The 14,677-nt window shown below is 43.5% G+C and overlaps 1 pseudogene across 1 annotated transcript in view; it reads left to right on the forward strand.

Moving 5' to 3' along the window:
* LOC306774148 (carboxypeptidase O-like) overlaps window positions 1-14,677 on the forward strand; it is a 32,929-nt pseudogene continuing 18,252 nt past the window's right edge. Inside the window, exons 1-4 of the transcript in view lie at window positions 1-30; window positions 3,583-3,699; window positions 3,970-4,060; window positions 5,468-5,670. The product of the transcript in view is annotated as a carboxypeptidase O-like (transcript). The remainder of the gene's footprint in view (window positions 31-3,582; window positions 3,700-3,969; window positions 4,061-5,467; window positions 5,671-14,677) is intronic.

Genomic DNA, 14,677 nt, shown 5'->3' on the forward strand with positions numbered 1-14,677 from the left:
ATGGAAGGGACCAAAACAGTCCATGCCAGTGTAAGTAAAAGGTGGGGTTGTTTGCATTCTTTCTTGAGGCAAGTTACTCATTCTCTGTTCTTCTGTACATCTTCTGTCCTTCCTACATTTAACACATTTGAAATATGTGACGACACTGCACTGCTGCATCCCAGGATCCACCATCCATTGGCTCGCAGTTCGTTGATCGTCATTCCTCGTCCTTGGTGATGTATTCTTTCATGAAAATGTTTAATGAGCAAACATGATATGTGACTCTTTGGTAGTATTGCTGGATGCTTCACATGTGGATGCAATGCAGCTTGACTTAAACATCCTCCAACCCTTAAGATGCCGTCTTTATCCAAGAATGGATTTAACTTGTAGATCTTACTGTGTGCACTCTTGACAAGTTCTTTCTTTAACTTAAGCTTTTTATCTCACTTGAGAATGCTTCTTCTTGAACTTGCTTGATAATAACTAGCTCTGTTTCCTTCCTTTCTTCAAGGGTAGTACTTTCACTGGTCTTTGGATTACCAGTCTTGCATTCTTTCACCTTCCGTCTCAGTCTAGATACTGCTCTTATCAGCCTTGGCCAATCAGAGAAATTTTGTAGGCGGTCCAAAAATGATCTGCTCTCTTCTGTCTTTGTGTTAAATACAAAAGCCTTCCTAAGCTCAGGATCATTTTCCATGATGTCTCTCACCTTACATTCTCTGTCAGGTAGTTGTTTTTGCCAAAGAAATGTTGGTCCTGTGAACCAGTTTGAGGTCTTAAGCTGTTCAGCAGTCATACCTCGAGAAGCATGGTCTGCTGGATTGTTCTCAGAGGCAGCATAAGCCCACTGTTCAGGATTCGTTATGGATTGAATTCTCTGTATGCGATTGGCAACAAAGACCTGGAATCTTCTGGCATCATTATTTATATAACCAAGAACAACTTTTGAATCCGTCCAAAAGAACTCGTTCAGATCTTAGATTTCCAGCTCTTTTCAAAGCATTTTGCTGGTTTGAGTTGCAATAACAGCTGCAGTGAGTTCAAGTCTTGGTACGGTTATGACATTGATTGGGGATACTCTTGATTTCCCCATTACCAGAGAACAATGGACTTCACCTGATTCATTGATAGCTCACAGGTAAGAACATTCACCATATCCAGAGATACTTGCATCAGCAAAATGGTGAAGCTCATATTTTCTGACATTGCCAAACTTCGTAGGTAGGAAGCATCTTTTGATTTGCATTTCTGCTAATTTAGGCAAGTCCCTAATCCAGGATTCCCATTGTGGCTTTAAGTTTTCTGGAAGTTCTTCATCCCAGCCAATCTTCTCTTTGCACATTTGTTGGAGTACTTGCTTTCCCAAAAGCACAAATGGTGCAATAAACCCGAGGGGATCATATATAGATGCTACAGTAGAGAGCACACTTCTTCTAGAGAAGAAACTGGGTTTCACCCGAACTCTGAACTTGAATGAGTCTGATGTGATGCACCACTCTACTCCAAGAGCCCTCTCTATATGTGGTAAACTCAAAGACATGTCTCAATCTTCGGCAGTCGCACATTCTGCTACTGGGATGGTTACCAACACCTTTTCACTGTTTGAAACAAACTTGTGAAGTCTTAACTTACCAGTGAGACAAAGTTCTCTTGATTCTTTGACAAGTTGGATGGCTTCTGCTTCCATATTAACACTTGCTAAACCATCATCTACATAGAAATTCCTCTGAATGAAATGCACAGTGTTTTCACTGAACTGATCCTTTCCTTGTGCTGCCAAATATTTTAGGCCAAAATTGGCACAGCCAGGAGATGAGGCTGCTCCAAACAAGTGAACTTCCATCCGATAGGTCAGTGGTGCAGTTTCTAAGTTTCCATTCTCCCACCAGAGGAATCTTAATAATCTTGGTCCTCTCCTTTGACATGAAACTGATGAAACATGCTTTCAATGTCACACATGATGGCAACAGAACCCTTATTATTAGAGATTGAGTTGTTGGCAGGTAACATTAAAATTAATTTGTTGAAAAAATCTTTTTTCCACACATTTTCACACTTTTCCTAAAATAGAAATCATTAGGGTTTGAAAACACTTTCTTTGATATCTGCTTAATTTTTTACAAAGTGATTATTAATATCCTAGTCTGAAACCATGTTTAACAGAAATTGCATGAGAAGGACTTCATTTTGTGAAAAGAGTGGATTAACAAACTCAATACAACATTGTTTAAAGGGGTGCTATTATGGTATTTGGAGTTTTCTGAGCTTTCTACAGTGTTAACAGTGTTGAATCCTCATCAGATATGTGAACGGCACTGTTTTTTATTACCTAAGCGCATGTTTGAGTTTGAGTTCCAGCATGCTCTCCATTCGGTTTCCATGGCAATGAAAAACGCGTCGTTTTAGAGAGTTTTTGCTACTTGGAAATCCTTGTGACGTCCCGGGGGATAAGGTTCGGTGATTGGTTACCTTCTACTGGTTAACAAGGGCATGTACAAATACATCAGGCGGGTGGAAAACATCAGATGAAGTTATTTCCAACGGTGGCTGGTGAGTTTACCAAAGAGAGACATCCTGCTGCATTCGTTGCTGTGGGTTGCTGTTTTCCACTTCGTTTTCAGGGTCTGATTCAGGTTCCAACATGTAGGGCTGTATGCTATGTGTTGACATTGTATTTTGTTTTTTTTTTATTGAGTTCATATGAGCCTAATCCTTCTGTCTATGAGAAGTTACATTGACGGCAAAAGCAGTTGCGGTGCGGGCTCCCGATGTAGTGCAGTGGCGGGAGGCGGGGCTTAATGTGGAAGAGTCTCAATCCACTCGTTTTGCCCACAGGCTGATCTGACAGCCTACGGAGAGGGTCGCTCTGAAGTAAATAAAGTGATTTGTGACAATAACTCGATCAATCCCAGCCCTTCTGGGCTCAGAAATAAAAATAAATTAGCCTGAAATGCACATAATAGTTCCACTTTAAACTTAAGATATTCCATAATTATGATTGACACATCAAACAAACAGCAGATTCATTTTCATCAATGAAAAAATTCTGGTTTAATTTTATAAAATAGCTTGTAGGAGCCAAAGTTGTCAAAACATCTTTTAAATTATAAGTAACATCTACTCAGTATAAGATGTTTTAAATTGTAGGTTTGAATTTGAGGTCAAACCATGCTCTTTCTATAATGTTAGAATCCTTAGAAAGTCTGTCTGAAAATTGAAAACTTGAAATAAAGTTTGAAACCTCAAAGTATTTTGGAAGTCTGAAAAAGTCGGAATCTCTGCAAGCATAACTTCTTCATCTTCATCATCTTCATTTTCAGCCGCTTATCTGGGGTCGGGTCGCGGGGGCAGCAGCCTAAGCAGGGAAGCGTGTCTTTAATAGTCTCAATTTTCACGTTTCCCAAATCCCTCCCCCGGGCCGGACTGGACTCTCTTGCTAACCAGTTTTGGCCCCAAGGTCATATATTTGACACGCCTGACCAAAAAAAAAACAAAATAAAATAAGATTTTTACTTGTGTTTTTAATTGTTAAACGTCTGTGTCCAGCATGTCTTCTGTTAATCTTCAAACAAGATTTTTCTTGTCCTTTTTAACCAGATTCTGCAAACATACAAAACAGATCGAAAAATGGAAACGATGATGAAGAACATGGATTTCTACGTCACACCGGTGCTCAACATCGATGGCTACATCTACTCCTGGAAGGACAGCACAGTCAGTACTCGTCTTTAGGCTCTGAAAGTGCAGGATATGAAAGGATTGCTGATTGTTTAGGAGAAATTATCTGCAGTTTAATCATTTTGGGAAATTATTTCTACTGCTTCACATGCTTACAAGATGAAATCATTTTGTTTGTGATGAGTGGGGAAAGAATGCAGCAGCAGCAGAAGGACAGATTTCATATTTACAGAAATGTCAAGTGGCCGTTTAATACATTCCTGAATGAGTCTCTTATCGACTGACTCAGCGTTCTGAACTGTTCAGACTCGACTGTGAAGGAAAAACAGGTCGCCGGGACCTTCAGGCGACTGTTATGGCACCGACCTCAACCGCAGCTTTGAAGCCAACTGGGGCAGTAAGTGTTATTGCTGCTTTTCTCTTCTATTTGTCAAAGTTTGATCTCTTAAATCAGCTGAATTTGCTCATTGTTACATATGGAAGCCCCTTCCTGCCACTTAAGATTCAATACTTACAAAGTATGTTGTGATTATGAGATTTATAGTAATAATTATAACATTTAAAGACATTATTATGAGACCAAAAAGTCACGATGAGATAAAAGGTTATTATAAAGATAAAAATCTTCTGGGGTTTTGCCCAAATTTCCAACATAATTATAAGAGAAAATTTATAAATAAAAGATTAATAAAAATTGAACAATTTGATCTCATAATTACTTTGAATCTAATTACATTAATTTTTTATCTAATCGTTAGAACTCTAGCTGCCTATATTGTAAATTAAATCTCATATGAGATATTTTTTATTCTTGAGTGGCTGGAATGAGCCATGAAAATTACATGAAATCACATGCCTATTTCCTCTGGGGGATTTGTGTAACTGTGCCGCAAATGCCTACATTTGCAGCACAATTACACAATAAAAAAAACATTTGTGAGTTTTTAAAAAAAAAAAATCTTTATCTCCAGATCAGTTTCCTTCATTATCCAAACTGCTTAGTCCAATTAAGGGTTGCAGGGAAGCTGGAGCCTATCCCGGCAGTCTTTGGGCGAAAGGCAGGGTACATCCTGGACAGCTCACCAATCCATCGCAGGGCCACACAGAGACAAACAACCACTTACGCTCACATTCACTCCTATGGGCAATTTAGAGTAAACAATTAACCTAACATGCATGTCTTTGTACGGTGGGAGGAAGCCGGAGTATCCGGAGAGAACCCACGCATACACGGGGAGAACATGCCGAGGACCGAACCAGCAACCTTCTGGCTGAGGCCACAGTGCAAAGCACTCTTTTATAATAGTGATTTTCCCAGAGTGATTATTACTTTAATTCTCATCATTATGATAATCATCCTTATTTTTACTTTTTACTTCCAGAAGTACATTTAATTGTTCATATTTGGAGCAAGAGATTAAAAAGTCTTATTTAGTGGTTTTTCTTAGTTTTTATATTTTAAGAATTTTGAACCTGATAATAAAAATAATATTTTCAACATAATAATAAGATACTTAGTCAATATTTCTGATTTACAAGTGGTGCAAATAGGCTGCCATACATCTTTCATCTATTTATATATAAATAAAAGCATTGACAAATGGTGAGAATGGGCTTCTACATATACATGTGTAATTTCTCTGGCCTTTTTGCCCACATGTGCAGCATAATTAAGAAATAAAAGTAATAAAAGGGATTTAAAACAAAACAAAACAAAAAAAAGATTTTTCCATGTTGAAAGGTGTAAGTGGTGAGAAAGTGCTTCCATGTTTAGTTGTTTTGAGGTTTCTTCCAACATTTGCAGCTGTCGGAGCCTCAACAAACTGCAGCTCAGAAATCTACTGCGGGACGAGACCCATATCCGAGCCCGAGGCCCAAGCTGTAACTTACTTCGTAGGAAGCAGAAAGGACGACTTCCTGTGTTTCCTCACCATCCACTCCTACAGCCAGCTGCTCCTGGTTCCCTACGGACACCCCGACTTCAGCGCCTCCAATTACGATGAGCTGGTATGTACATATACAAACACAGGGTTGCATGCTTTACATAAGTCTCTGCATATTTCATCAGACGCTGAACTCGTGCAGATCTCTGTTGGATACAGAGTTTACAGTACAGTAGCTGAATTCTGCAAGAGTTAAATCCATCAGGACTTTACACAGCGTATGGAACCACATGCATGGTACCGTGACAGATGTCAGCAACACACTTGACATTCAAGAACCGTCAGCCTTCAGCTGGCAAGGCAGAACTGCAGGAAGCTGCAAAACACTGATAGTAGAGAATGAAGGCCTGTCTGTTGTTTGCAGAGACGCTGATGCAGGTAATAATCTCCAGAGAGAAATATTCTATGCAAAGCAGGATGATGCATGTATGGCTTTCAATTATGAAGAAAAAAGTACAAACCTGGAGCAGGATTAGTTGAGAAGCTTTAAAATTGTTCCAAATACTGCCTCAGATTTTGAGATCATTACTAATGTTTATGTGCAGTAGCTGTTATGAAACTTTGTCACCAGGATGCAAATAAGTGTCCAAAAGATTGGCTGGTTCAGTAAGGAGGTCAGTTAGTCACTAAAGGCGGCAATACATCAGCTGATAAGTTAGTAAATAACATAGCAAATAAATAAATTGGTTAATGAATAAATAATGAACGTGTTACAGAACAAAATGTTTAGATCCTGCTTTGCACCAGTTCCATTTCAGATAGATACAAATAAACCTTTTCATTTATTTATGTTACAAAATACTAAGAGTTTAGCTTTAAATGGGATGTATGTGGTATGTACCATGATAATCTCCCGTTCCACCACATCACCATGAGAATCTCCCATTCCACCACATTATGATGAGAATCTACCGTTCCACCACATCATGATGAGAATCTCCCGTTCCACCTTATCATCATGAGAATCACCTGTTCCACCACATCACCATGAGGATCTCCCGTTCCACGACATCATAATGAGAATCTCCCGTTCCACCACATCATCATGAGAATCTCCCGTTCCACCACATCATCATGAGAATCTCCTGTTCCACTACATCATGAGAATCTCCCGTTCCACAACATCATGACGAGGATCTCCCGTTCCACCTTATCATCATGAGAATCACCTGTTCCACCACATCACCATGAGAATCTCCGGTTCCACGACATCATAATGAGAATCTCCGGTTCCACGACATCATAATGAGAATCTACCGTTCCACCACATCATCATGAGAATCTCCCATTCCACCTCATCATCATGAGAATCTCCCGTTCCACCACATCATCATGAGAATATCCCGTTCCACCAAATCATCATGAGAATCTCCCGTTCCACCTCATGATCATGAGAATCTCCCGTTCCACCACATCATGATTCGAATCTCCCGATCCACCACATCATGAGATTCTCCCGTTCCACCACATCAGAAGAATGTCCCGTTCCACCTCATCATCATGAGAATCTCCCGTTCCACCACATCATCATGAGAATCTCCCATTCCACCACATCATGATGAGAATCTCCCGTTCCACCTTATCATCATGAGAATCACCTGTTCCACCACATCACCATGAGGATCTCCCGTTCCACGACATCATAATGAGAATCTCCCGTTCCACCACATCATCATAAAGAATCTCCCATTCCACCTCATCATCATGAGAATCTCCCGTTCCACCACATCATCATGAGAATCTCCTGTTCCACTACATCATGAGAATCTCCCGTTCCACAACATCATGACGAGAATCTCCAGTTCCACCTTATCATCATGAGAATCACCTGTTCCACCACATCACCATGAGAATCTCCGGTTCGACGACATAATAATGAGAATCTCCCGTTCCACCACATCATCATGAGAATCTCCCGTTAAACCTCATCATCATGAGAATCTCCCGTTCCACCACATCATCATGAGAATCTCCCGTTCCACCAAATCATCATGAGAATCTCCCGTTCCACCTCATGATCATGAGAATCTCCCGTTCCACCACATCATGATTCGAATCTCCCGATCCACCACATCATGAGATTCTCCCGTTCCACCACATCAGAAGAATGTCCCGTTCCACCTCATCATCATGAGAATCTCCCGTTCCACCACATCATCATGAGAATCTCCCATTCCACCTCATCATCATGAGAATCTCCCATTCTTCCAAATCATGATTAGAATCTCCCGTTCCACCTTATCATCATGAGAATCACCTGTTCCACCACATCACCATGAGAATCTCCGGTTCCACGACATCATAATGAGAATCTACCGTTCCACCACATTATCATGAGAATCTCCCGTTCCACCTCATCATCATGAGAATCTGCCGTTCCACCACATCATCATGAGAATCTCCCGTTCCACCACATCATCATGAGAATCTACCGTTCCACCACTTCATGAGATTCTCCTGTTCCACCACATCAGAAGAATGTCCCGTTCCACCTCATCATCATGAGAATCTCCCATTCCACCACATCATCATGAGAATGTCCCGTTCCACCACATCATCATGAGAATCTCCCGTTCCACCTCATCATGAGATTCTCCCGTTCCACCACATCAGAAGAATGTCCCGTTCCACCTCATCATCATGAGAATCTCCCATTCCACCTCATCATCATGAGAATCTCCTGTTCCACCACATCATGATTAGAATCTCCCGTTTCACCACATTATGATGAGAATCTCCCGTTCCACCACATTATGATGAGAATCTCCCGTTCCACCACATCATGATAATCTCCCGTTCCACCTCATCATCATGAGAATCTCCGGTTCCACCACATCATCATGAGAATCTCCCGTTCCACCTCATCATCATGAGAATCTCCCGTTTCATCACATCATCATGAGAATGTCCCGTTCCACCACATCATCATGAGAATCTCCCGTTCCACCAAATCATCATGAGAATCTCCCGTTCCACCACATCACCATGACAATCTCCCGTTCCACCACATTATGATGAGAATCTCCTGTTCCACCCCGTCATGAGAATCTCCCGTTCCACCACATCAGAAGAATTTCCCGTTCCACCTCATCATCATGAGAATCTCCCGTTCCACCACATCATCATGAGAATCTCCCGTTCCACCACATCATCATGAGAATCTCCCGTTCCACCCCGTCATGAGAATCTCCCATTCCACCACATCAGAAGAATGTCCCGTTCCACCTCATCATCATGAGAATCTCCTGTTCCACCACATCATAAGAATCTCCCGTTCCACCACATCACCATGAGAATCTCCCATTCCACCACATTATGATGAGAATCTCCCGTTCCACCACATCATGATGAGAATCTCCCGTTCCACCACATCATGATGAGAATCTCCCGTTCCACCACATCATAAGAATCTCCCGTTCCACCACATCACCATGAGAATCTCCCGTTCCACCACATTATGATGAGAATCTCCCGTTCCACCCCGTCATGAGAATCTCCCGTTCCACCACATCACCGTGAGAATCTCCCTTTCCACCACATCACCGTGACAATATCCCGTTCCACCACATCACCATGAGAATCTCCTGTTCCACCTCATCATCATGAGAATCCCCTGTTCCACCACATCATGAGAATCTCCCGTTCCACCACATCATGATAATCTCCTGTTCCACCTATTCATCATGAGAATCTCCTGTTCCACCGCATCATAAGAATCTCCCGTTCCACCACATCACCATGAGAATCTCCGGTTCCACCACATTATGATGAGAATCTCCCGTTCCACCCCGTCATGAGAATCTACCGTTCCACCACATCACCGTGAGAATATCCCGTTCCACCACATCATGAGAATCTCCCGTTCCACCACATCATGAGAATCTCCCGTTCCACCACATCATCATGAGAATCTCCCATTCCACCTCATCATCATGAGAATCTCCCATTCCACCACATCATCATGAGAATCTCTCGTTCCACCACATCATCGTGAGAATCTCCCATTCCACGTCATCATCATGAGAATCTCCCGTTCCACCACATCATGATTAGAATCTCTCGTTCCACCACATCATAAGAATCTCCCGTTCCACCACATTATGATGAGAATCTCCCGTTCCACCACATCATGATAATCTCCTGTTCCACCAAATCACCATGAGAATCTCCCGTTCCACCTCATCATCATGAGAATCTCCTGTTCCACCACATCACCATGAGAATCTCCTGTTCGACCACATCATGAGAATCTCCCGTTCCACCACATCATGATGAGAATCTCCCGTTCCACCACATCATAAGAATCTCCCGTTCCACCACATCACCGTGAGAATCTCCCGTTCCACCACATCACCGTGAGAATATCCCGTTCCACCACATCATGAGAATCTCCCATTCCACCTCGTCATGAGAATCTCCCGTTCCACCACATCAGAAGAATGTGCCGTTCCACCTCATCATCATGAGAATCTCCCATTCCACCTCATCATCATGAGAATCTCCTGTTCCACCACATCATGATTAGAATCTCCCGTTTCACCACATTATGATGAGAATCTCCGTTCCACCACATTATGATGAGAATCTCCCGTTCCACCACATCATGATAATCTCCCGTTCCACCTCATCATCATGAGAATCTCCCGTTCCACCACATCATCATGAGAATCTCCCGTTCCACCTCATCATCATGAGAATCTCCCGTTCCACCAAATCATCATGAGAATCTCCCGTTCCACCACATCACCATGACAATCTCCCGTTCCACCACATCACCATGACAATCTCCCGTTCCACCACATTATGATGAGAATCTCCTGTTCCACCCCGTCATGAGAATCTCCCGTTCCACCACATCAGAAGAATTTCCCGTTCCACCTCATCATCATGAGAATCTCCCGTTACACCACATCATCATGAGAATCTCCCGTTCCACCACATCATCATGAGAATCTCCCGTTCCACCCCGTCATGAGAATCTCCCATTCCACCACATCAGAAGAATGTCCCGTTCCACCTCATCATCATGAGAATCTCCTGTTCCACCACATCATAAGAATCTCCCGTTCCACCACATCACCATGAGAATCTCCCATTCCACCACATTATGATGAGAATCTCCCGTTCCACCACATCATGATGAGAATCTCCCGTTCCACCACATCATGATGAGAATCTCCCGTTCCACCACATCATAAGAATCTCCCGTTCCACCACATCACCATGAGAATCTCCCGTTCCACCACATTATGATGAGAATCTCCCATTCCACCCCGTCATGAGAATCTCCCGTTCCACCACATCACCGTGAGAATCTCCCTTTCCACCACATCACCGTGACAATATCCCGTTCCACCACATCACCATGAGAATCTCCAGTTCCACCACATTATGATGAGAATCTCCCGTTCCACCCCGTCATGAGAATCTCCCGTTCCACCACATCACCGTGAGAATCTCCCTTTCCACCACATCACCGTGACAATATCCCGTTCCACCACATCACCATGAGAATCTCCGGTTCCACCACATTATGATGAGAATCTCCCGTTCCACCCCGTCATGAGAATCTCCCGTTCCACCACATCACCGTGAGAATATCCCGTTCCACCACATCATGAGAATCTCCCGTTCCACCACATCGATATCTCACGTTCCACGACATCATCATGAGAATCTCCCATTCCACCTCATCATCATGAGAATCTCCTGTTCCACCCCGTCATGAGAATCTCCCGTTCCACCACATCAGAAGAATTTCCCGTTCCACCACATCATCATGAGAATCTCCTGTTCCACTACATCATGAGAAACTCCCGTTCCACAACATCATGACGAGAATCTCTCGTTCCACCTTATCATCATGAGAATCACCTGTTCCACCACATCACCATGAGAATCTCCGGTTCCACGACATCATAATGAGAATCTCCGGTTCCACGACATCATAATGAGAATCTACCATTCCACCACATCATCATGAGAATCTCCCGTTCCACCTCATCATCATGAGAATCTCCCGTTCCACCACATCATCATGAGAATATCCCGTTCCACCAAATCATCATGAGAATCTCCCGTTCCACCTCATGATCATGAGAATCTCCCGTTCCACCACATCATGATTCAAATCTCCCGATCCACCACATCATGAGATTCTCCCGTTCCACCACATCAGAAGAATGTCCTGTTCCACCTCATCATCATGAGAATCTCCCGTTCCACGACATCATAATGAGAATCTACCGTTCCACCACATCATCATGAGAATCTCCCGTTCCACCTCATCATCATGAGAATCTCCCGTTCCACCACATCATCATGAGAATCTACCGTTCCACCACATCATCATGAGAATCTACCGTTCCACCACTTCATGATATTCTCCTGTTCCACCACATCAGAAGAATGTCCCGTTCCACCTCATCATCATGAGAATCTCCCGTTCCACCACATCATCATGAGAATGTCCCGTTCCACCACATCATCATGAGAATCTCCCGTTCCACCTCATCATGAGATTCTCCCGTTCCACCACATCAGAAGAATGTCCCGTTCCACGTCATCATCATGAGAATCTCCCATTCCACCGCATCATCATGGGAATCTCCCGTTCCACCACATCATCATGAGAATCTCCCGTTCCACCACATCATCATGAGAATCTCCCGTTCCACCTCATCATCATGAGAATCTCCCGTTCCACCACATCATCATGAGAATGTCCCGTTCCACCACATCATCATGAGAATCTCCCGTTCCACCACATCATGATTAGAATCTCCCGTTTCACCACATTATGATGAGAATCTCCCGTTCCACCACATTATGATGAGAATCTCCCGTTCCACCACATCATAATGAGAATCTCCCGTTCCACCACATCATCATGAGAATCTCCCGTTCCACCTAATCATCATGAGAATCTCCCATTCCACCACATCATCATGAGAATCTCTCGTTCCACCACATCATCATGAGAATCTCCCATTCCACCTCATCATCATGAGAATCTCCCGTTCCACCACATCATGATTAGAATCTCTCGTTTCACCACATCATCAGAATCTCCCGTTCGACCACATTATGATGAGAATCTCCCGTTCCACCACATCATGATAATCTCCTGTTCCACCTCATCATCATGAGAATCTCCTGTTCCACCACATCATGAGAATCTCCCGTTCCACAACATCACCATGACAATCTCCCGTTCCACCACATTCTGATGAGAATCTCCTGTTCCACCCCGTCATGAGAATCTCCCGTTCCACCACATCAGAAGAATGTCCCGTTCCACCTCATCATCATGAGAACCTCCCATTCCACCACATCATCATGAGAATGTCCCGTTCCACCACATCATCATGAGAATCTCCCGTTCCACCTCATCATCATGAGAATCTCCCGTTCCACCCCGTCATGAGAATCTCCCATTCCACCACATCAGAAGAATGTCCTGTTCCACCTCATCATCATGAGAATCTCCCGTTCCACAACATCATAATGAGAATCTACCGTTCCACCACATCATCATGAGAATCTCCCGTTCCACCTCATCATCATGAGAATCTCCCGTTCCACCACATCATCATGAGAATCTCCCGTTCCACCACATCATCATGAGAATCTCCCGTTCCACCACATCATCATGAGAATCTCCCGTTCCACCACATCATCATGAGAATCTCCTGTTCCACTACATCATGAGAAACTCCCGTTCCACAACATCATGACGAGAATCTCTCGTTCCACCTTATCATCATGAGAATCACCTGTTCCACCACATCACCATGAGAATCTCCGGTTCCACGACATCATAATGAGAATCTCCGGTTCCACGACATCATAATGAGAATCTACCATTCCACCACATCATCATGAGAATCTCCCGTTCCACCTCATCATCATGAGAATCTCCCGTTCCACCACATCATCATGAGAATATCCCGTTCCACCAAATCATCATGAGAATCTCCCGTTCCACCTCATGATCATGAGAATCTCCCGTTCCACCACATCATGATTCAAATCTCCCGATCCACCACATCATGAGATTCTCCCGTTCCACCACATCAGAAGAATGTCCTGTTCCACCTCATCATCATGAGAATCTCCCGTTCCACGACATCATAATGAGAATCTACCGTTCCACCACATCATCATGAGAATCTCCCGTTCCACCTCATCATCATGAGAATCTCCCGTTCCACCACATCATCATGAGAATCTCCCGTTCCACCACATCATCATGAGAATCTACCGTTCCACCACTTCATGATATTCTCCTGTTCCACCACATCAGAAGAATGTCCCGTTCCACCTCATCATCATGAGAATCTCCCGTTCCAACACATCATCATGAGAATGTCCCGTTCCACCACATCATCATGAGAATCTCCCGTTCCACCTCATCATGAGATTCTCCCGTTCCACCACATCAGAAGAATGTCCCGTTCCACCTCATCATCATGAGAATCTCCCGTTCCACCACATCATGATTAGAATCTCCCGTTTCACCACATTATGATGAGAATCTCCCGTTCCACCACATTATGATGAGAATCTCCCGTTCCACCACATCATAATGAGAATCTTCCGTTCCACCACATCATCATGAGAATCTCCCGTTCCACCTAATCATCATGAGAATCTCCCATTCCACCACATCATCATGAGAATCTCTCGTTCCACCACATCATCATGAGAATCTCCCATTCAACCTCATCATCATGAGAATCTCCCGTTCCACCACATCATGATTAGAATCTCTCGTTTCACCACATCATCAGAATCTCCCGTTCGACCACATTATGATGAGAATCTCCCGTTCCACCACATCATGATAATCTCCTGTTCCACCTCATCATCATGAGAATCTCCTGTTCCACCACATCATGAGAATCTCCCGTTCCACAACATCATCATGACAATCTCCCGTTCCACCACATTCTGATGAGAATCTCCTGTTCCACCCCGTCATGAGAATCTCCCGTTCCACCACATCAGAAGAATGTCCCGTTCCACCTCATCATCATGAGAATCTCCCATTCCACCACATCATCGTGAGA

The sequence above is a fragment of the Telmatherina bonti genome (assembly GCF_933228915.1).
Source record: "Telmatherina bonti genome assembly, chromosome: 24".
NCBI classification, from domain to species: Eukaryota; Metazoa; Chordata; class Actinopteri; order Atheriniformes; family Telmatherinidae; genus Telmatherina; species Telmatherina bonti.